This window comes from Opisthocomus hoazin, chromosome 9 (genome assembly GCF_030867145.1).
Source record: "Opisthocomus hoazin isolate bOpiHoa1 chromosome 9, bOpiHoa1.hap1, whole genome shotgun sequence".
NCBI classification, from domain to species: domain Eukaryota; kingdom Metazoa; phylum Chordata; class Aves; order Opisthocomiformes; family Opisthocomidae; genus Opisthocomus; species Opisthocomus hoazin.
The window spans coordinates 44,636,553-44,661,916 of NC_134422.1; the positions used below are offsets into that span (position 1 = coordinate 44,636,553).

The following is a 25,364-nucleotide window of genomic DNA, read 5'->3' on the forward strand; positions in this document are numbered from 1 at the left end:
TTAGGTCCCATGGCCTGGGGAAGAACTTAAAGAAGGCTAGGTACCTGTGAGACTAAGGGGTCATGAAAAGCCATCAGAGTTTAGAAAAACAAATACCATTTCTCTGAGCACATCTAAAAATCTGAATGATCAGAAGAGGTTGTTTTAGAGGAAGAAAACCTGATATAAAAGGGAGAGGACATGAGTGGCACAACTGTTGATTTGCAGAACATCATACATCCATCTACCACATAGGGCCATTTCAGTCATATTCACAGCACCTGGATATACCTGATGCCTGTTTGAGAACAGACCAGACACAAACCTAACAAACTCCGGCAAAAAAAAAAAAAATCGGCTTCACAACTAGGCACTGCCCTAGCACACAAGAGTGAATCATTTCATGAGTCAGCTCTGCCTTGGACAGGCCGTCATATAGCCTAGTGAAGAACTAACACAAAAAAGTATCCACAGATGCTTCAGGGACTGCAAGGCTGCTTAGGGAAAGGCACTCATAGAAAAGGTTAATTCGTCCTTGCTACTTCCCAACTCAGCAATAAATGTGACCCATAACAATAATTCAGCACAGGTATTTTGGAGGAACTGCTATAGGACAGAGAAAGGTAGGAAAAGTTTCCTGAACTGGTGTCCTCCTAAATACACTTTGTACTTGATAAAAAAGAAAATGGAAGAACAGAATACACAGGACAGACAGAAGTCTCCCATACTTAACAGCTCCATTTTGAAGTGCTGAAGTGATTAGCTCTCACCTGAATGATGGCTCACATTTTTCCATATATCTAAGAACCATGCTTGGTGCTCAAGAAACATCTTTGGAAGGAGAAGGGAGATAAGCTATGTGCTAGTCTTACTATTTTAAACACAACCATATTCATAACCAGTTGAAAATTCTGCTTTCTTCAGACAGGGCCAACATGACAAGCTCTTTGCTCTTCATCCAGTCCAAAGTCTTCCTTTGGTGCTAAACAACTACATTTGTAAAGTACAAAGACAATCTAAATTCTTATTCATAGCCACAGGAACTAGTAGGTTGATTCTTCTAACTACATTATTAATTATATTCATCATCCAGTTACAGGGTATGGCTAAGGAAGACACTGCTATCACAAAAGACCTTTATTTAATAGATTTGTTCCCTGCCACGAGTTTCTAGGTCTTTGTATACAACATACACGCCTAGGATGAGTGACCATTTTGTTTCAGTAATGTCACTCTATGGGGAAGTTAAGGGCTACAAGCATTAGGTCACTGGTATTTTCTGCTGGCTTAAACTGAAAATCCTATTAGCTGAAAAGTTAAAATGAGTTGATCATTTATACACCTCCAAAGTACATATCATCTGGGGACCTCCTGCACTGGAATCAAAAGGATGATCCTGTCTGTGTGTGTTGGCAGAAGAGCAGCTTATCATGTAAGTTTACAGCTCCAAAGAGATGATTCATTTCATCTTTTTGTTTCAAACGCTAACCCAGAGAGGCCCCTGCAGGGATGGGGAGGGTGGTGCAGATCCAGGATCACTCCATTTCAGTGTCCCAGTTAGCAAGGCCAACAGTGCCATTTGTAGAGGAGGCTTTAGAGCAGATGCATTATCCGCTAAAAAACGGACAGAAGCGATCCAACAAGTAGCTAACAACCAGTTTTAGTTAGTACTAGTCTTGACTAGATCCAAACCTGTAACATACAGTGCAAAGTCATGCTACTCAATATCGATCCCCAGAGACGTTGTACCCTCCCTGCAGTCTCTGAGGTTGGAGAACACTAACTTACGTTTTCTTCATAGTACTAATGTCCTTAATTTTATAGAAAACAAAATTATATGTACAGCCTTCATATCTTACATGATGTTATCCATAATGTTGATTACTTCGATTTTACTATGACAGCAGTCCAGCCACAAGAGAAAAACAAGTAATCCATTTCCTTATTTGAAAGCCAGAACCACATAGTGTTTATTAATAAAGAGCATAGTTTACATAGATTTTTACTGTTATTGACCATAAAATGGTGTATACTATAAGCAAGGGTGAAATTTGTAACTAATTAGCCTGTGAAGATCATATTTAATGGAGTATATAAATTTAGGTTCTTTACAAACCTTTAGGGTCTTATTCATTAAGTGTACACATATGCAGTCTTTATGCTGAAACAGGATTTTGACACATAATTCAAGGTTAAATAACCCACCTTCAGATTCACAAAATAGAATAGCTTACATGTTCCAGTCTTTTAGCCTTTAAGAAAGCAATCAAGCGAAATACGATGCACCTTCCTCAGCCAAAGAAATCTAAATAAATCCAGGAAAAAAAGCTGTAATTACCCAGACACGTAAAAAATGCAGTCAGCAGGAGAACAATAGTGTTTGCAATGTACATTTTAATCTCCTTGTGTCTTGATTCAGAATACAGTCAGCTAACTCTTACAAGAAAAGCTTCTACACTTGCTTTTCCTGGATCACCTATTGCCACTGTACAGGCTGTCTTGCTAGACTGATGACCTAAGGATTTAGACTTCCTTTTGCAGTTCTCTCAGCAAAACACTTCAGCATATAAGTAAGCATCACTAATATCAGCAGGATTTGTGCACATTTGCAAGTGCTTTGTTAAAGTAAAATCCTGTGGTAAAATGAGTAAAATCTCATGGGGCCAATCCAATGGGAATGCAATTTAACTCATCACATGGAGCATTATTAGTCATGGGCAGCTAGATGAGGAATGGCTAACCCAGTAACACTGGACTCTGTCCAGTCCTTGTTCAGTCAAAACTTCTAGCAAATTTGCTTAAGCCTAACTTAACTACATGAATATTTGTCTGTTTTAGTCCTAATCTTGCATCTGTCTCAATCCCTGACCCAAAGCCAAACTGATGTCCTTGAGAGCCTTCCTACCACCTGAGATCCTCAGGACCAGTGTGTCACCACCTGCATTAATATCTAGTTTGCATTAGCTGTGGCTATGACTTCAGTAGCATTTCAGTAACAGAATGTGCAGAATTTTGGTCCTTCTCCATTTTGTTTCCATTTTTGTTTCAAAAGACCTGTAATTAGATGGCTGCAGGTGTCAAAACCTTAACTAACATGCAGTAACCACTACTCTGAGGAATGCGTTACTATCGGAAGACAACAAAACAAATGTTCTTATGTCCTTGCAGAGACACCGAAATGCTCTTGTAATTCTAGATTATGGACTTGCTTTGTCTTAATGTCAGAATACAAACTAGATTCTGGTTTTAACAAACTTAACAACTGTATTTGTGTTACCTTTTGGAGTCTGTCCCATTTAGATAGAAAACCTTACATTAAATGTGTTCCCCACTTGTTGTTTAGGTTGATGCTGCCCTCTTCTGAATATACTGGATTATGACAGTCACTTCCCAGGAATTTCAGGACACTGAGAAAGCAGGCAATTAGTTATACAGCAATCGCCAAATAAGAAAAAAGAATCTTTACTTTTTAATCTTGTATAGCTCCTCAAATTTCATTCGCTTTTATTAGAACAGACTTGGGTGAGACACTATATTTCAAGGCCTTCAATGACAAGTCTTACTCTACTTCTGTCATCTCATATTCTGTCATGACAACAGCTTTCTACCCTCAATTTTGCAATGCAAGCATTCATTACCCACTTGATACGCTTCCAGAAAAGCCTCCTCATGCTTTATCCCACATTGCCTTTCATGTATAACAGGAGGTAACTGGAAAATTATTTCACTGTGCTTTTCCACATCACTCCATATACTCTGCTGTAATCCCTATAAGAGATCTGTGTTCAGCAGTGTCTTTATTGAGCCTTCCTTCTACACTGACTATAAATCTTTTGGGGCAGGGACTATCCTTTTTTTCTGATTGTGGTCAGCACTTAATACAGTATAATCTTTGCTAGAGCTCCTTGCTGCTACCACAATGCAATTGTTAAGCTTGTCTCAAAGAAATGAAACCAGTCATTGATTAGTAATACTTTTTCACAATTAAATCACTATGAGCATATTAGCGAATCTTGAGCTGTAGATGATGAGCCTGCACGAGTGAGCTGACAGATTCCTCATGCAACTGTTTTACATCCATCTCCACTGGAGTTTGCAATCTGGTCCTAAATACGTTTGAATATTTGGTAAGTGCAAATTACTAATTAATAAGGGAGGTGAGTGCAGAAGAAAAGGAAGAGAGGACTATAACATACCCCTATTAAAAAAAAAAGAAGAAATTGGAAATGGACTCTTGTCTTGTTAATTGAGGGACCTACAGCGGAAGAGTTGAATCTAGGTTCTGGTTGTAATGTCAACCTTTGAAACATCTAGAACTTGAGTTTCTCATTCACTCAGTGCAAGAAATCAAACTGCAGCAGCCTAGTACAGATCTGAGTCACAATTTGAGTGTGCCTTAGAACAGTGGAGGCTTCCTCGCTGTTTACAAGCTTGACTGTTCCTTACTTAGGGGTCCTGCTGACCACTCTAAGCAGATCATTACAGTTTTAGAAGTAATTTTTAATGTCCGTATCATTCTTCACTAAGATAGCACTATGAAGGTATTATTTCTTGATGCATTTCACTTTCAGACAAGAACAGTACAAAAAATTAGTTTCAGTTCTCATAGGGCTGTACAAACTTTTCTTCTGGTTTTGGTTCACACATCTGTGTTCACACCCTACAAGGTTTGCTTTGCGTTTCACATTCAAACTGATAATACGCCAAAACCACCAAGTTTGTTATGCCCTGGGCCATATTAGCATGGGAGCTATTCATAAAGCACACAAAGGTTTTCATTTTGGTGGGCTCAGCCTCACCAATACCAGACAATCCAATGCTTAATGCTTACTGATCTCTTTGGAGCAAACAGTTTCTTCACAGTGAGCACTGAAGGAGCAGACCTCTACACTGCCAGCATTAGACAACTGTATTTTTAGGGCAGTAAACACACAGCTCAGTGCAGTTCACATGAGCAAATGCCTGCCCAGACCACTCAGAACTTGTACCTGTGGCAACACCAGGTATTTCTGGTAATTAAAGTAAAATGATAGTGTAAAGGTATGAAACCCACTGTTTAAATAAACTACTAATCATGATCATCTGGAAATCAGCTATTGTGCTGACAAGATGCTAATGCCTTTTAGCACACAGCCCAGATTATCTCTGAAGTTGTGCATCATCTGCAGTGGTGAACTTTGAACTTATTTGTAACAAAGAGTTTAGATCAATATGGAGGTGCAAACCCTACCACAGCCCCCAAAGTGCACTCCTGTGTGTGCATCTGAAGTGGATCTTGAAGAGCTGGGGCAAGCAAATGCTCCCAATATGGTTTCTCTGTAAAGGAACGTAACAGCAGAGCAAGCAGGGCAGTTTAGAGGCACATCTGGTGCTGAATTCCCTGGCACCTTCTAGCACTGTCATGCAAAACTGAAGTGGATGCAAGGAGTCAGCTGAAGAAACAGACAATTATGCAAGAAACCTAAATTAACCCAGAACTTACCCTTCCTGTTAAAAAGGAAATTGCTATGGTGGCTAGACCCTAACACTACAGGGAACAGGAAACATTCCTCAGGATGTTAATTTTATTTCTCCCCACAATCTAGGCAACTAAAGCCAACATATTCAAGTTTGAAATTTAGCAACTAGGCACCTGTTTAAGTATTCAAAGAAATGAGGCCGTATTTTGAGAGTCACTGTCATACCAATTCACACCAAAGCCAGTTGAAGTCTTCAGAAAAGCTCAGCACTTCTGGCAACAAGGTTATAAAGACACGAAAGATTAACTTTTCATTCTTTCAAACGTGTTTTGAGTACTGTAAATACCTCCCTGTGTTTAAAAAAATATTGGGATTCTTTTTAAGCTAAAATCTTTTTAAGAAATATTTTGAAGGACCTCCTTATATCATAAAGAAGGGAAAAAATGAGCCCACAGAGAAGAAAAGCAAACCTACCTGAAACCTGAATATGAGATGAGACACAGGTGGGAAAAGTTGACCCGCTGCTAAGAAACAGAACCTTGGGCCTGGGAGAGCTGAAATTCTGAGTAGGCCATCAACTTCTGCTCCTCTGGGCACCAGCACTTCAGCAAATCATTTGGTTTCTCTCAGTTTTCTACCTATGAGCGAGCTAATCTTTTCTTCCAGGATCTAATGTGAATTAACAGTGCAAGTACAGTTCAAGAAAGATATAAAGCACCAGGGAGTACTACAGTGCCTACACCAAAAATTAAAAGATCATGAACCAGGCCACCCAGATCAAGAGATTCACAAAAATAATAAACGTGTGTTTCCTTTTATCAGTCTTCCTGTTTTGCACCTTCTATGTGCATTTTCAAAATTAATTCAGTTTACTTGGAGAACTAGACTCTTGAGGAAAAATGAGATTCTCATGCAAGTCTACGGGTAAAGATGAAAAAGAAAAATAATCTTGTTAAAAAAACATCATCATGTTGAATGTTTTAATGTCTCGTTTGCCCACATCACACAATTAGTTCTCAAGCAAGGTAGTCAAATAGGCCAGCACATTCTGCTGTTCTGCACTATTTTAAAAATGAAACATTACTTCTAATTTTATTTTCTATTTTTCCTAATTAAATATTATTTTAAGATGAGGCAGTATCTGCTTCCTTCAGGATATAAATTCATCATGATATATGTAGTGCTAATTGATATAACATTTGAAGTCCATTCCAGTGCTAACAGGCATAAAAAAAAATCAAACCGTGCTGATTGCTTGTGGGGGGTTTATTACACTGATTTAAAAAAATTGAAAATAAAGATAGAATGATCACAATTGCTTTGATGCTAACAGGATTGTCCATATGCAAATAGTTAACCACTTCTGGCCAAAAATCTTTCTTACATATTGAAATACTGCAGAAGGGAACTCCTTAGCAAAAGAGATGGGCCAGAGATGTGAAAAATATTTGTTCAGCTATCCGATATGAAAAATGAAGGTGACAGTGGTTTCTCCTCTTCTATATCCATGGAGTTAAATGTGGGACCACACAGACTGCCATAATAAAAGCCACCTGATACCTGGGCCTAAGGCACTTCTTATTAATGTATTAATGCTCCTTGCCCAGTCAGTAATTTTGTAATAAAGACAGTACATCACTGGAAGTCGAATAGGCTGACTCATTAGGCAGAATATGTGGATGTGCCTGCAATTTTGCACATGTTCTGGCATAGCCTGTTTTTACAAAGCTGCCAGACTCAGGTCAGAGCCCCTGTTTATTTCCTTTAGACCTCAATCGGACTGAAAGATCACTGTTAAAATTCAAAACTGATTTGCAAGCCACCTACAGTGTTTGATGCCCAGTTTCTGTCTCAGTGATGGACCTGAATTCCCAAATACTTTAAGTAGCATTGCAAATCTCAGCCCAAATCTCTAGCCTCATTTTGGGCTCATTTGAAACTTGCATTGTCTCCAAAGGGAGCTTGATTGGGATTTATAATTAATCCTACTATACAGGTAGAAATTACACTGGCAATATCTCAGCCAATTCCCTACAGCTGCTCAAGTCTGTCAAATCAGCTCTTTAATCTGATGATGAATTATTTAACCACCACTGCAGAGCCAGCATATCACAGGGTCTTCAATAACTTCTATTTATGTTCTGAATATGTCCATAGCAGCTGTTAGAGTGTGAATGATGATTTCCATAGAGACCTTCCTTGCATTTCTATACGAAGGAAAGGCTGTAAGAATTCAAACAAATTGGGTGACTTGCAGATCTCAACCTTAAGAGCGATCATAATCATCATCAGAATAATTGCTTCACCAGGGAAAGCCATGATCTTAAATGTCTCTGTGAGGAACTACACTGATCACCTGAAAAGAATTCAGGTCCAAGTAACCACCTTGGCACACTACAGTGAACAGGATTTTCCATTAAAAGAGCAATTGTGGTCAGCAGTTTCAAAATTTGTTTTTGCCCAACACATTTCAGTACCATAAAAATTTATGTACTAATCTCATTATCATCTTTGTTCCTAATGCCCTACAGACCTAGATCCAAACATGACCAGTGAAAAATAATACGTTTTCTCCTCCCACCCATTCGAAAATAACTTCTAAAAAGTCACAAAAAGGAAGCCTCCTGAGGCCCCAAAAGCTATTCCCCACTCCACCAGTGTCTGTCAGTTCTTCTCTCTACCTCCTTGTCTTATGAAAGTGGACCAGTAGTGGGAATCAATGGGAATTTACCACTTCCTTTCACAGAAGCTAAGTTCTGCCTTCAGAACTGCATGCCAGCTTTTGAAATAAGTGCTGCTACAGGCAAGAATACTTTGAAAAAAGCCCAGCAGATTTCTAAACTCAGCTTTAAAAGTGTCCTTTCAGAGTTTCCCTGAGGTGTTTATGGCTTATATTGCTCAATTAGCTACTTTATATTGCAGTATTTTCTTCAAAAGCAATCTTTGACTAATTGTAAATTCTTTGAAACATGCTTCATATTTTAAAACTCCTATTTTACAGATGCCATAAAGTCCTCCAGGGTGCATATTAGAGGCCATAATAGCACATTTAGGCAATCAAAATCCACTACTGGAGTTCAACACCCACCCCATCCTCATGATGGGCATCTCCAATTCATTAGCTTTACCTAGTAACAAGCTGATATTCACACCTGTTCTCACAGAATGGATTTTAACAGAAACAGGGCCAAGCTGAATGCATTTGAGGAAGCTCAGTTTTGAGGGCTGGCTGAGTCCATCATAAACATGCGGAGGTTCTAGAAAATCTCAGCGTGCACAGATACCAGGATTTAGTAGTTTTGACACAGGACTTCAGTAAACAAACTGTTTGAATGACCAGCCCAAAGCACTATTCATTCTCCATATACATTGGACAGCTAAACATGAAAGCTATAAAACTGGGGGTAAAGTTCTGAATCTTTAAAAGCAGACAGCTCTTGCACCTAGGACTCAGGTTAAATACTTCCAGGTCAAGTTCAGTTTTGAAAGAATTCTGCTGATTTCCTACGTGGTGTTTCCACTTGACTCAAAATAATTATAATAGAACCACCAAAATTTTATGATGTCTTAATTAGAAAGTAACATTCTCCCCAGAACCACTTACATTACAATAGTGGGTAAATATAGTAAGTATTGCAAGAGACTTATGCTCATCTGAAACTGTGTAATTCCTCCTACATAAAGAAAACTTCTCCACCTTCATTTTTTCTACTCACATAAAGCAGCATTGCACCTATGCTTACAGTGAACTAATGAAAGATTTGCTTTCACTAAAATGATTTAAATGCTTGGGACATCACTAAGAATTTTAACAGCTTGAGCTGACTCATTAACTGGTAGAGTTCTCTTGTCTCCAGGAACATTGGTAAAAAAGCAACTTGAAACCACTATTCATAATTCTTTCTTTTAGAAAAAGATGAATGGCACTAAATTCAGTATTTCAGTTTGTCTAGGCCCTGTTCCCAGAATAATGAGAGTCCAGCTCCAAAAATACTTGGGAAAAAAGCTCCCAATGGGAACATGCAGATGACAAACATGCATAGAGGCTTACATTCTCTAAAAACAAGGTAATCTTTAATAGCTCTTTCTTTCAGACTGAACATGGAATCTGTCATCACAGCACTGTTTAAGTGAATCTGACACAAGCCGGGGAATGGATCATCCACAAACAGGCTGCCCCAAAAAGCAACCTTGAGTGCATTTGGACCTCAGAAGAGGACAGTGCAGGACTAGCGAGGAAGTGTCAGGCATGCCAATGGTCCAAAGTCTGGTAAGCCTTTGCACTGGATTCCAGCTTTGACTGCCTCATAGCTTTTCTACTCCTAATCCTTCCAGCATGTGTCTCTTCAGAATACGACATCATGAGCGCAACAGAATAACCCCAGAAATGCTAATTTAGGGGCTAAGGAAAGGCAAGTTTCATTGCTGTGTTGACTTGCCTTGCATAAATGCCTAGGGGGCTAAACTCTCTTTTTTTTCTCCTTTTCATTAAGAGTGGTCATAATTTTGGAACAACATTAGCATTTACTTGTTCTGTTTTAAGATTAGAGTACAGAGATAACATCAATTTCAAAGAGGAAGTGATTCTCACAACTCAAACGCTTGTGAAGATTCTGTGCGTGACAAAGCTTTCCAACCTGTGATGCAATACTGCCATCACTTTCACAGATCCAGTTCCTGTTTACTACTCGTAAGTATTTAATACTGTAATCTGGGATGGGACTGTCTGAGGACACATAGAGGTGACCAAGACTTGAAACCTAAGAGGGCCACATTTCCCAATATATTCTGTTCAATACATTTACAGTTAAGAGAAACAAAGTTTCACTTCAGACTCCTGTAACAGGCAACAATCCAACAGGTGTCTTTGTGCTTCCAGAAGAGGTTGTGGCATCTCCAGCCTTGGAGTTACTCAGAACTACGTAACTGTGATCCTGAGCAATCCAATATCACTTTAAAGCTGCATTTATCATCTTTGAATTGGCTCTGCTTTCAGCAGGGTTTCAACCAGGAGACCATCAGAGGCCCCTTTCAGTCTAGATTACGCTGTGACTTAGTATCTCTATTAACACACTGTTTTAAGTATCTAGCAGTCAGTTCGCCTTATGTCTGTTGTTTTCCATTTTGATATGCTTGTTTTGTGTTATCCAGGTTATGCCTCATGTCCTCTCCTCACTGAGCTTACACAAATGAAAACCCCACACACTATGGTCAGAGCTGGATGGCAGAACTGTGGCTCTCATGCAGCACAGCAGGCAAGTACATTCTGAACTTTAAACCCAAAGGCAGACACACTGACACAGCAGAACTGTTCCCACGTTTTCTCCTTGCTTTGTGTACTGAAGTCATATTTGTGCTATACATTCACTTCTAAATTGACAATGCATAACACCTGAGCTCTCTGGGTGAAACCTGATCAAAGTGAAATATTTAATTCAATTATAAACATTCAGGGTTCAACTCTTGCTATAAGAATTCTATTATAATTAATAATACCAGATTCATTATATGGCAAATTTCCTGTATAAAACTGAAAACCATTGTATTAAAAGTACTGTGGAGCAGCAAAAAGTCTACATGAGATATCAACAGCCTTCCAAAACAAAGTGTGGAAATGAGGCAAGCCATAAACATCATGCAATGAACTGTATTTCCCAAAATCTAGGATTCAACCCAGTGTCTTAAAAGCCAGACCACTGCAACTGAGAACTGAATGCTGAACTTGAAATGTCTAGAGTTGCATTCTCGTAACTCCCTTTTTATGGAGTGTAATGTGACTGACATTAACAAAAACCCCAAATCACTCACCAATAACACACCAACCTCCCAGAATCAGGACTTTTTCAAAAGTTTATTGTTGAAGAGACTAATTACGCATTTCATAGTTAAATATATACATTTATGCATGCCTCCTCACTAAGGTACTACGATGCTATTTTCTGTAGCAGAGAAGACTCATTCCCACTAGACCATGCACTGTGGTCTGGAAGAAGACACAATAAATGATCCACTTGCTTGCTCCTCCTGCTCTTGAAAACTCCCAAGCGCAGCACTACGGTTGCTCAACAACATAAACAGTGCAGCACAATCACCCAGACACACACCCACGTCAAGACAACAAAATAAATATCAATGGTCAAAAAGCATGGATCTCTTCCCTGAAGGTAAAGAACACCCTCTTAATGAAAAAAAACTTGCAATAATCTTGGATCCATCTCCAATTTAGACCTTGTATTTTCCCCTGTCATCAGAGTTTCAATTGCCTTTGCTGCTATGAGCTCTCAGTTTCAATTTACAGAGCATTAGCCCTAGGCTCCCCATCAGCATCTTCAGGTCCACTGGGACATGCATTCCAAAACACCGAGCAGTTGGGAGAACGCCAACAAAATCATGATTGACAAACAAAGCAGACCAGTTGCTAAAGGAAATGGGGGATTATCCCCAATATTTAAGAGTGCCAACTGGATCCAAAACAGTCTGAAGGTGTTGACAAGGAGCTCTCCCTAAGGAATCACATCTTCTGTTTCACTCAGATACGCAGCCTACAAGCCAGGGAAACCTAAGCAAAGTGAAAAACAAAAGCATCCAGGAGGAGACATAACAATTATAGGTATGTAGAGATTCTACACATTTGTGTAGCTCTTATTACAACAACATGCCACATAAAGCACAATGTCAGCAATATGCATTACAACAGGAAACAACGTAACAAGAATCATGAAGGCAAGTAAAGGTGATTTGATCTCAGCTGGCTTCTCTCTCCAACCGACCTTATTAAAACAAAGCTGCATGCCTGTTGTCCCAAAAATCAGGGTTCTTTTACCCAGTCTGCAAAAAGCCAATCCACACACAGAGCTAAGATGTTTATTTCACATCTCCGCAGAGATGGGTGTTAGGTGGTAACTCCACAAGGCTAGCATCCTTTGTGGCTAACACACAGTAAACATTTGTACATGTAGAGAAAGTCATCAGTACTTTTACAGTTATGCTTCATCACCCTCTTTCCCCATTGGTCCTTATAAGTCCCTTCTTGATTTAAAGGTACAGCACATTTTAAATGTACTGAACATGCTCAGTGGGTAGGGGTCTTTAATCAGAGATGGGTTTCTTAAGCACTGGAAGTATGGTTTTCACATTATGAGCTAAGTACATCTAAAGGACACAGTCTGGTCACTTTTGTAGTATCTCTGAGCACCTGATCATGGGAGGATTCCTTGTTCCCAATTCAAGGTCTATTTGTTTCTTTATCTCTTTGTTTGGCTGGGCTCTGTTAACTACTTGCATACTGGAATTGCACAGTTGTGCCTATTATCCTTTCTCAAAGCCTTGTTTTGTTTTGATTTCAGCCTTTCATCACACCCATAACATAAGCCCTTACTTTCCCTGCTTGATGCCTCACTCCTTGTTAACCTGCTTTCCAGTACAGCATACCAGCTCAGGTGCTTGAAGGAGCATCAGCAGTGTGCTCCTTTTGGCACTGACTGCACCCGGCCGCTGCATAGCTTGTAGTCAGTGGATTTTGCAGCTGGTCTGGTAGCAGCTGGCAAAAAACCTACTGTCCAGATGGACATTAAATTTGCATTATTTATAATATAGCAAAAGCAAATAAACCTATATCAAAGTGACTTATAAAGACATTTATTTACGGACTTGTTTCCAACAGATCTGACACCACTTTCATCCAAGCAACGCTTGGACGCCGAATGCTTTACTCACCCACAGGAAAAAGATCCACAGCTCTTGATCACTGTTAACCCTTACATAACCCACACATGTCAAAGGAGAACTGGTAAATCCAGTCCTTTTCACAGATTATTACCTTAAACTTCGTACACTCATCTATGATTATAGCACTTGTGTCCAAGAGCACAGAATGTGCAAGGATCTGGCCTGCTGAAGTTTTCCTACTTGCAATGTGAAAGAATGGAAGAGACAGGCCACAAGCTGAAGTTTTCAAATGAAAAAGCAAACAGTCAGAGAGGTAAACCACTAGGAGAGGTCAGTGCATGACAGCCTGTGTGAGCCAAGTGCTATATCACACCAGAAAACACAAACGGGTTTCCTACAGCATTCCTCCCATCTCCCAGCCAACTTTGAAAATCCCCCTTTATCACACAGATGGTAAGCCCCACAATGTCCATCACTCTTCAGAATTCATAGAAAACAGTAATTCTTTATATTGAAAGTCCTTTAGCTTTGCAAAACTGGCACAAAATGCCATAATGGAGAATGATGAGGTGTGTGCTTTTTTTGAATAACCTGAACTGAGAAATATTTTCTGCTTTGAAAATTATAGCCCTTAGAAAAGTGGTCATCTTCATTTCTATCTATCTATCATTATTAGTGCTTTGGAAGTGTCAGTATACAATCCATTTTGCTAATACAGGCTTTAAAATTCTTAACTAAAACCCTCTGAAAAGAAAACAGTTCACTGGAAAATTATTTTTGTTCCTATAGAATGACAGAAATTGAGACTTTTCAGCCCAAGCAGTAGAACACCCAACCACTTCATCACTTTCTGAAGCTACTGTCAGATCAGCGCATTGATACTGCTTCAGCCCCTTCTTAATATCAGCTGTGAGTACATAATGATTTCTGTAAATTTTATTCTCTCCTCACTCTGCTCAGGAGATTAAGCATACTAATAAGACTTTCAAGGATGTGAACCAATCATGTAGAGTACACCATCACAAACCCCCTAGCATTTCAACAGCAAAAGCAGACTGTGCAGCCCATGGTGTTTTAGCAACCCAAGGTCACTTGCCTTACAAATTACTCATTCCTACATTCCACATCATTAAACACCCGATTCTATTCACTGAAAACAACACAAGCTTCACTGGGAGAAAAATTATTAAATCAGCCATGACAGCTTTGCTATAGATTTGCTAATCCAGTATAAATAGTTACAAGTGCCTGTCACAAGTCCAACAGGACACAATTGAACAACATATCTCAAGTAGTGGCTGTTAATCACAGTTAAATAGCTATTTGATGGAGATGACAGTTCCAGTCTAACAAATAGGCACTTCAGAGGCACATGGTGCTGAAGGCAGTGCTCTCTGTACTGTATCGCCACAGATTCTACAATTTGCTCAACACTGGGAGCAGCCACAGGAAAACACCCTGCAAGGCAGCACAGTGTTTAGCAGTAGCATGAAAAGAGCAAACTAGCAACTAGAAGGAACAGAGTTATCAAGTTTTAATTTCCTTCTTTAGATATCCCAGGTAATGAGAGAAAATAGCTATGAAGAATGGAGCTAAAGTCACCATGGAGCAGAGAAACTGATATAATCTACTATTACTTCTCCACAGTATCTAGTTCAGCAAGACTACAGCCTGTAGTCAGCAACATCCAGTGCCAAAATGTTGTTAGATTCAACCCCTTTATTGATGTCCTCACCTTTTTATTTTACAAATGTTTAAAATTTGAGCTGAGTCTGGTGCTGAAGTCCTTCTGATCAATTAGAGCAAATGTATGCGAGGACATTTTCCAAAGTGATCTAGCATCAGCTGGCCTTCTACTACTATGTTTAGGGTATATACAGACCTGTGCTTCAAACAGCTGTGCCAGTGGAGTAGCTTACAATGCTTTGGTCTTTTCTACCTGTTCTTACTCTTATTTCCCTCTCCAGTATACCAGCAGAGCTGCTATGGAAGTGCTCCTGCTACAAAAAAAGCCAGCTGGGTTAGCTTTGTTTCAAGTATAGATCTTTCTGAGCAAGCCTGTTTTGTGGAGATCTGTTTGGAGATGGTGTCTTTAGCAGCTTTGATGGCAGCCTTAAACACTGGGTTGGGAAGGCTAGTGCCAGCACCCTCTAGTCAGCATATCAAGTTATAGAAAGGGACATCAAACTAAACTAACATTAAAAGTAGTCACACTGAAGTTTGCAAAAACTAAATTAACCTGAAATGACACTCATTGTAGAGTCAGTGAAATATCTGTGTTTAAATGGCTTTAGGCTTGTCTAGACTACCACAAACAAAACAGTTAACTAATGAATCAGATGTCCAAAAGAATAGCCTCTAGTCTGCAAACAGAAGTGATCTATTTAATTTTCTACATTTGAGTAGTCCCATGGACAACCTAAGCACATAATGTTCACCCCATTCAATCCTGCATTCACCTATATACAGCATTATAGTGTTGTGGGTTGTTGGGGTTCCTCCCCTCCCCCCAAAAAAAAGAATAGAAGATATCTCAAAGACAAAGCTTCCCTTCCAGTAAGCAGTCAGGTTTTTCCTTGTAATTAATATCATATTGTCGATACAGATGTTAAAGAGCAGAGGTTTCTGTTTCTCAATAATTCAATTCTACTTTAGGCTGGATATAAGGATATAAGGAAGAAATTCTTTACAATGAGGGTGGTGAAACACTGGAACGGGTTGCCCAGAGAGGTAGTGGAGGCCCCATCCCTGGAAACATTCAAGCCCAGGTTGGACAGGGCTCTGAGCAACCTGATCTAGTTAGCGGTGTCCCTGCTCGCTGCGGGGGGGTTGGACTAGATGACCTCTAGGGGTCCCTTCCAACCCAAAACTTTCTATGATTCTGTGATACTTCATTATTCAAATACTGAACAAAAATCCCAGAAGATGTTTAGCTTGTAACAATTATTTCTGTCTTCTCGTTACTGAACTGTGCAGTAACACAAAAAGAGCCTTAAAAATGCTTAATGTTTCAGGCAGAAAGTATTATTCAAACTGTGGGTAAATTAAAACAGTTGATGTATTTTAGCACAGTTAAGCCAAGGAACACAGGAATTCAAGAAGATTTGGATCTATTCTCTAATCAACCAGAAAAATGAGGATAAAATGTGAAATACTGACTTGTTATTTTAAAAATCATACAGCAGAATTAAGACTCAAGAAAGGAACAGTGTCGAACTCTACGATTTAATTGCTATGGCAACCTGCAAAGCAGTTCTACAGAGTGGTTCTAGCAGTTCTCTTGTACTATCAAAACAAATATGCTGAACACTAAAATTTAAAGAGAAATGGTCATTTAATGTGTTGTATTAACACATTTAAAAGTGTTATCATATGAAATGGGAATTTTAGATGTATTTATATTTATTATTTATATTAAATCTGCATCATATTGTAGCACTTGAAACTATTCATTTACGGATACGGAACTGGGGAGAGGACCTCCTAGTTTACAGGTCTGATCTACAGCTGATTTAATCTTATCCCACTCAAATTTACCAAGACCTGAATTAAAACTAGCAGGGTTTTTTTTTCTTACTCCCACTATTCTAACAATGTCATTCTAAAGCCTCACTCTAATGATCGTTTGGAGTCTTCTACTAAGTTCCTGTCAGAACTTACTTCTAACCAGATTATACCTTTTTGCTCTTTGCAAACATTTTCTTCCAGTTTAAATAACTTTTCTATGTGGAGGAACTAGTGGTGGAATAAATACCAAAGCAGAAAAGCTATCACATTCTTAGCTTTCACTTTGCTATGCTACACAAGCCATAAATAACAACATAAATAATACACACATATAAAAATATCTATACTATATACACACATACAACATTTAAGTGTATATACACACAAATGTATGTATATAACTATGAAGGGATGAGATTGTGTCAGACCAAATTATATAACTGTAAAGAAAAATGTGAACTGACAAATGAGAAAAACATAGTTTTATAGACTATTTTCACTGCTTGTGTTGAGATAAAGGTCAGTCAGTTGTGTTGAAATGTCATATGGATATGCATAAAAATGAGATTCTTATACATATAACTATCACAAGAATAATTCAAACAAGTTTGGGACAGGCAATTATGTCTAGTAGCAGCTAGAATACAAAGTACTTCAGGAAAAGGTGATTATAGCCAAAGTTTAAGACCTATAAATTCTGTTCACATCTCATAAACCAAGGATGCAACCAGACTGACTTGCAAGTGTGTTTCAGACATATTCGAAGATGGAGGTCTGCTGCATTGCCACCCATAAAAAGCAGTTAGCAGTTGCTATTGGCATGAAAATGTCAATATTCTTCAGCCAATCACAGTGAAAGTAAACAGCAGAGCTATTTCTTTAACAGGTATTTGAATTGAATATCTGGGTTCCACTAAACTAGACAGCTTTGTCACTTGATCTCTGATACATTATGTATTACACCAGAGTTTCATTACTTAGAAGGATATTGGAAAGATACAGCCAATGAAACTACAATGCGCTACACTTGCAGAGTAGCATGTATGTTTGTCTTCATCCCCTCCCCCCAGCAAACAAAAACAGAACTCAGATTTGCTTTTGTCATTGGGGAGGCCAAGAAAAATCAGATTTTGCTACTGAGGAAGTAGATGATTAAGGTGACAGAGCTTAACACATGCCATCCATGTGCACTGACCTACCATGACTTACCATACCAAAATTAAGAAGTTACAGTTTAAACTGAATTACCAGCTGCTGTGCACACTAACTGAAAACTTATTTTGAGACAATTTATCTAACAAGTGTCTCCTTAATAGCGGCATTAGCACTGTTTTATCATCACACCATGTTCTTTAGAGGTTGTTGATTACACAAATGACTCAAAATTTGGCCATATCACTATCCTCACATGGTGATGAAACCAACTCATCATCCATGCTACAAGCTCTAATTTCTCTAGCTTCTTTTATACCAGGATCATCCAGTTCACTGTTAGTAAACATAGCTCACCGAACTGATTTACCATGTGCATAAACAGCTGAGTTAGAATAGAGGAAGGGAGGGTGAAATAGTTGGACCAATCAAGTGGTTGGAATGAGAGTATAATTACCTCTGAGCAGCAGCATTGCTACCTGTCAGTTTAAGCAGTGTGCAGAATTAGAAAGTTAGTTAGCAAGCTGAAGATGTTTTTCAGTACTTTCGAAGCCACTGTAGCCTTGCTTAAACAAACATAACAGATTAACAGCCTGACTATAGGCTTTGGAAGAATGAATGTCCTTCTGGCAGTCATTGCTGGTAAATAGAAAACCTGTCTATCTGATAATTGTTATCCAGTTATCTGATCTCTCTGACACAATTATCCAAAGCCAATGCCCAGGTTTCAGTGCAGAACTGAGGATTACAATCTGTATACTCAGACTGATTAACTGGCACGAATCCCATCAGCCCCACTGTCAAGGCTACCTCAGTGAAGCCTACTTCATCATGAGCAGTTCACTGTGTTCCATTCAGTAACTCATCTTAAATTATATCAGCGTCGTCTTATTCAGAAATCAAACATTAAAAATTTAAAAGCTCTCAGGTCTACAATTCAGACGGCCACCTTATTTCAACTGCCATGGGCTTTGAACCTTCAAGGACTGCAAAACATGCATGATCTGAAAAATAACACTAATAGAAACCTAATGTTGCTCTTGCGCAGTTCCTTGAGGAATTCAATGTGAAATAGCCCAAGAATCAAGAAAGAGCTACATCTTAATTTCATTAAAAATTAAGCATCATTACAGAACCAACACCAAAACAGCATTAACTGAAGGCAGCATTTCTGAGCATATGAAGTAATAGTTTTCACTGACAGAGGTATGTTTCAGTGTTTGCATGTACACCTATATTCTTTCTATTTATACAAACAAAAACAGCAGCTCAACTTGTAATACACCATATATTATATCAAACTTCAGAGAATACAGCCTTACTTATGAAAACACGGGAAAGCTGTATCACACTACTTTTAAATTGCACCAGAGAAGCATATATTTACTACTAGCAGTCATTAAAACATACACTATAAGTGCCTCAGTAATGGCACCCTTAAAGGGATAAGGCTTACATTAGTCAAGAATCAGTATACAAAATAGCTTATTAAAAACTGAGAATCTATCTTACTTCCTTGGTTAAATAACAAAAAAAATTACATAAAATAGGATCCTGTAATAAGAAAACTCAGAAAAAAAGCAAAAGAACAAGATACTGCAAACTAAGTTTTTAAAAAATCTCACGATATTCCCCGGAACAGTTGTCAGACTTTGAGAATTCCGGTCTCAGCTGTGTAGTAGCTTTTACTTATCAACTTTCAAGGCACTGATTCACTAGTATATTCTAAAGAACTGAGGGCTGCATTTAAAAAGTAATTTAGAAACAGTTATGAGAACGTTAACATTACAGTGGCTGCCATTAAAAAATAGAACTTTGCAAACTCACCATGTACTATCCAACACACCAGAACTGTCGTCTGTTTCAATTCGGAGAAACTGTTTCAGCATGTTTCAGCTGCTACTGTGGCAGCTATTTAAAAAAATCAACAGAAAAGATTTAATGGGACCACTTTGCAACACAATATTGAAGTTGCTAAATAGAAGTAAACTTTATTTTTACTTCTAATATACACAACATGCACAAAACCATAAGTCAATGTAAGTTTTACTGCTTACTTCAGTGAAAGCAGAGTTAGACTCAGCCCTCCGAAACAGAGCACAAAACCGTTTTAGGTTCATATTGAGAAATCCACTAGGAAAGCTAATTTTTCAAGCTGAATGCCCAACACCTTTTGGACCCCTCTGAAAATTCTTGTGGTATTCTGAATAAATTGATTCACTGGGAGACATAAAGAGCCTAGATTTGAGGGAAGCACATAGTACTTGGTCCACTGTCCTCAGCATAAGCAGAGAGAGGCTTTTTCCAAAAGCAGGAAGCCTTTGCTTCCCACATGCTGCAGCCTTCTACATTTTGCCACCAGGTGGCAAGACGACAGCAGAAGGGATAACGCTAAGTCCGTGCGATTCACACATCAGTGGCCAGCTGCTGCCCGCTGATGTAGTGACGAAAAAAGCAACAGTTCCTTCAATGCTCAGGCTCCAGAATAACGACACACTGCGTTTTCTGGATTTACAGAATGTTGAGAAGCTGAAAGTAATTACCGTCCCACATAGCTCTATAAACTACTTTACATGACTGACAGACCAGGCAAGGGTTTTGTATTGCAGTCTGTGTTGCAACTGAAGTTACATGCTACTCCATGTTCCTACACACCCTGATAAGTACCAAGCACTACTTAGTTGTAGAAAAAACACAACTAATGAGCAAAATGAAAAGGAGCAGACCCTGATTTTTCATGATCTTAGTGAAGTCTAACATACTTAAACATAACCCAAGGCCTGAGGCAACATTCATTTGCATAGAGATGAATGAGGCAGCGTTGAAGTCCGTTCAATTACACAAATAAAACACAAGGAATGGTAAATGGAAACACAGGTGATAAAACAGAAGCCAAAGTTCGAGGTAAAGAAAAAAATTATCAGTGAGTCCTTGCTGAGCTTCTCTAATTCTAAATGCTTAATCCTAGAATGTGGAATTTGACATGAAGCCCACCTCCATGGGGTGGAATGGGCTCCAGTTTTAAGTAAAACACAAGAAAGGATTAATTGTAATTGTAGGGGAGAGTGTCTTTTTTTAAAAGAAAAACCCTCTTGTTACTAGAAATTTTAAAGATATTTTCCATTAAGAATAATTTGGGGGAATTCTTTCAACAAAAAATTCTGTAATACAAAGTTTCTGGTCTAGAGGGTTATCTCCCCACCTGTTCCTCCACTTCCCAGAACCATGCAACATATCATACCAAAAGACTAACTCAAAAACCCCTGCTACTAGTATTGTTCTGTAAGATACTACTAACTGAGGTAGCAAAACAAAAAACCCACCTTTGCAACAAGTAAATTCTATTGTTTCGCAGCTGCTTTTATCAAATCTCATCTGCAAACAGGATGGAATGGTGAACAGATGCACCTCCCTCCAAACAGATGCTGGAGGGCTACTGGCAATATCTCATTCTTTACTGAAGTGACATAGCATATCGAGAAGCAACGCTAAGTAGTGACCCAGGTCTGATCTCACTTCACGAACCTGTAAAGCAGAAGTCAGCTGAGCTGCACTATTGTAACACTGGAATCAGATGTACAATGACAATTTCCATCACAATGCATGATGTGTGGATGAGATTTAAACATCTGAAAAAGAAAAGCAAGGTTTCAGCAGAGAAAAATCTGAAGAACCATTAAACAGAATAACAATAAAAGAAGTGTCCAAACACAAGATCTGTTATTACCAAGTCTTCTCACTGCAATTCAGAGGTAAAATACGATGGTTAAGCTAGGCATACATTTTTTCTTTTTCCACTGCTGCCTCTTCAGAAAAACTTTTCATTTCTGTGGCTCAGGCTAGATGCACTACCCTCACAGGCCATGGTATTAAAAGTAACCAGCATGTAGAACATGAATGCAACTGGCATTCCTCTTGCTCCTTAAAACTACGTTTTTTTCAGAATGCTAAAGCATTGTTTGCAGTGCAATGTGGTAAACACTTTCCTGTGATAACAGCAAATAAAGGCCCATGTTTAATTCAAACACTGTCATTACATTATTTCCTTTGACCTCTGTGAATCTACTTTAACTCTCAGTCTAATCAGTAAGAAATATTCTCATGATTTCACAAAGTGCAGGGCTGTGCGCAGTGCTTTTCAACTGTTTCTTCCTCACTCCGCAAACAAACCTCAAAATTAGTAATCACAGTAATAGGTAGGGTTGCAAAGCTGGGTGCATCTCATCCTGCACTGATAAGATACAAATCAGAAACAAATAAACCTTTCCTGAAGGAAGGAAAGATGCTGTATTGTGTGGAATAAACAGTAAGCCTTTCCACCACAAGGTTTTTTGCTTTAGGCCAGGTTAGCACTGCAAGTACCACCACAAACACAGAGTTCAATATCAAAATACAGTAAAATTTCAAGCAAAATCAAGCCCCACAGGAAAATGAGTGTCTGCTCTTGTACATATATGGTAGAAAATAAAAATCTGCAGCACTTTGCCATGTTCTCAGGCAACCCATCATGCAATGGAGCAACAGTCCAGAAATGGCTTGTATGACCAGATTTCATTGGGAGGGTCATCTTGAGATAAGGACTTTTCATCCCCTCCTGCTCGGACATAAAAGTGTCAGAACGCACCCATGTCTGCTTGAACAAAATTTGAAACATTAGTCTAATTATCTACCTTGACTTCAGCAAGGCTTTCGACACAGTCTCCCATGATATCCTCCTGGGGAAGCTGAGGAAGTGTGGGCTGGATGAGTGGTCGGTGAAGTGGATAGAGAACTGGTTGAATGGCAGAACTCAGAGGGTTGTCATCAGCGGCGCTGAGTCTAGTTGGAGGCTGGTGACAAGTGGAGTCCCTCAGGGGTCAGTACTGGGCCCAGTCTTGTTTAACTTCTTCATCAACGACCTGGATGAAGAGTTAGAATGTACCCTCAGCAAGTTTGCTGATGACACCAAACTGGGAGGTGTGGTAGATACACCGGCAGGCTGTGCTGCCATTCAGCGTGACCTGGATAGGCTGGAAAGCTGGGCAGAGAGGAACCTGATGAGGTTCAACAAGGGCAAGTGCAGGGTCCTGCACCTGGGGAGGAACAACCTCATGCATCAGTACAGGCTTGGGGTGGACCTGCTGGAGAGCAGCTCTGCGGAGAGGGACCTGGGTGTCCTGGTGGACGACAGGTTAACCATGAGCCAGCAGTGTGCCCTGGCTGCCAAGAAAGCCAATGGGATCCTGGGGTGCATCAAAAAGAGTGTGGCCAGCAGGACAAGGGAGGTTCTCCTTCCCCTCTACACTGCCCTGGTGAGGCCTCATCTGGAGTACTGTGTCCAGTTCTGGGCTCCCCAGTTCAAGAAGGATGAAGAGCTACTGGAGAGAGTCCAGCGGAGGGCTACAAGGATGGTGAGGGGACTGGAGCATCTCCACTACGAGGAGAGGTTGAGGGAACTGGGCTTGTTCAGCCTGAAGAAGAGAAGGCTGCGAGGGGACCTTATAAATGCCTACAAATATCTGAAGGGTGGGTGTCAGGAGGATGGGGTCAAGCTCTTTTCAGTGGTGCCCAGTGACAGGACAAGGGGCAATGGGCACAAACTGAGGCACAGGAAGTTCCGTCTGAACATGAGGAGGAACTTCTTCCCTCTGAGGGTGACGGAGCACTGGAACAGGCTGCCCAGGGAGGTTGTGGAGTCTCCTTCTCTGGAGATATTCAAGACCCACCTGGACAAGATCCTGTGCAGCCTACTGTAGGTGACCCTGCTTCGGCAGGGGGGTTGGACTAGATGACCCACAGAGGTCCCTTCCAACCCCTACTATTCTGTGATTCTGTGATTCTGTAATTTGGTTTTCTAAACATTCACAAAACAGTGCAAAACACTTCTTTCTGCAAGGCAGTTAAAAGCTTAGGCTTGTGGTTCTGGCTCCCCCAGAATATTGCGTATGCATTTTGGCACTTCCTATTTATAAAATTATTCATCACACTGACCTAGTATGTAAAGCTGTTTATAAATTAAGATTTTTTTTTTAAAGCCAGTGCATTGTTATCATATACTTCACTAAAAATTTTTTAGACTTCAAAGCCCATGAAGTCAGTGAAGCAATGATGACTTTCAACTAGCCACAGAACGAATAGTGATTTGCATGGCACTGCTCATCCTGCAGTGCTCTACAAAAGCATAAGTGCTGTTAGCTCCAGATGAAGTTGAGGAATGTGGACACTCCTCACCTTTCATCTCTAAGCTTGGTATTTTCAGACAGCTCTGCAGTGGCAGATGTGAAGGTGCAGACAGTGCAGACAGCATATACGCAACAGGCTGCATAACAGCAGCATTTGAACCATATGCCACAGCAGTGAAATTTTAATCTTAAATCAGTATTAAGGTGAAAGATTCAGATTAATTTATTCCCGTCTACAGGTGTTCCATGGACAGGAAATGGTTTAAGACAGAAAGATAGATTGCTTGCATAAAAACACATTGCAGCTCTAAAGCACGCTCCATAAGGAGAAAAAAATGTTGCTTTCCTTTGGAAATGTTTGGATTTAAAAGCACCAATATCCTTCTCCAAACATATAATATTATCAATTATTGTTATAATAAGAGAGGATATTCTAGAATGGCACAAATGATGTCCTGCTCCAGCCTCACTGACCTGCATGATCTTTCAAATTCAGATGGATGGAGACACAACTGAAAAACTTTCATTTTTCCACCCAAATATTCAAATTTGTGTCTCAATCTCTCAAGTCATGGCCATTGTTTACAGATACTTAAGAGTACTCTGATTTATCAGCAAAAGTGATGAAAACAGGGAATTTTAGAAGTATGCAGAATTATCTGCAGGTAATTTAAGAATGAAACATTTCTTGAAGAAACTTGCATCAAAAGAAATAAAGGTCATCACGTCAGAGAAAGGAAACACATCATGTGACCTAAACATCCAATCAAATATATCAGCTCAGATTTTGAGTTGTCAAACGTATGAAGTCAACTGCCTATGTGCAAAATACCACAAACATGCCCACAGATATTTGATTAATAGTTCTGAATAATAAGCTGGAGAAAAAGCAGTCCCATAGCAGTTCAATCTCAACTGACTTGTAGCTGCTGCTGCCTCACACATTTCTCCATCCCCAGCAACATACTCACTCTGCCCTAATGGAGAAGCACTTCAGAGAAAATTAGCCAACAGAAGACTGACTAATCTTCAGCAGAATAAATTCAAGCCCTAATCACACAAAGACCAGGATCACTGTCAGGAAAGGGTACAATCATGGAAGTAGGAGCACAGTGCTATACCAGCTTTAACTGTTATACATTGCTGTGGAACTACATCCTGCAGTAAAAGCTGCAAAACCAGAAGCAATTTTTGGTGACACATACTCTGACAATGCAGCTTGAGAGAAAACTACACAGGCCATGGCTCTTGGAAAAGTACTGGAGCAGTTAACAGCATACACCTGGGATGGGTGTAATAGCTTGCTTTATTTTCCTTCATGCATTTGATTAAGCTATGGAATAAGAGGGTAAAAGCTAGCTCTGCTTCTCTAAGTGAAGAAGTTGAAATGCTCAAGTGTTCAGGAAATAACAGTAACAAACTATTCTCCTGGTCAGGT

The 25,364-nt window shown here is 39.5% G+C and overlaps 1 protein-coding gene across 1 annotated transcript in view; it reads right to left on the reverse strand.

The window, feature by feature from the left end:
* The window catches only part of SATB2 (SATB homeobox 2), a 203,506-nt gene extending 182,150 nt beyond the window's left edge, over positions 1–21,356 (reverse strand). Inside the window, exons 1-2 of the mRNA XM_075430720.1 lie at positions 21,291–21,356; positions 19,593–19,676 (exon numbers count right to left, since the gene is read on the reverse strand). The gene's annotated coding sequence lies outside the window, so the exon portion shown is untranslated. The remainder of the gene's footprint in view (positions 1–19,592; positions 19,677–21,290) is intronic.
* Positions 21,357–25,364: the final 4,008 nt, after the last annotated feature.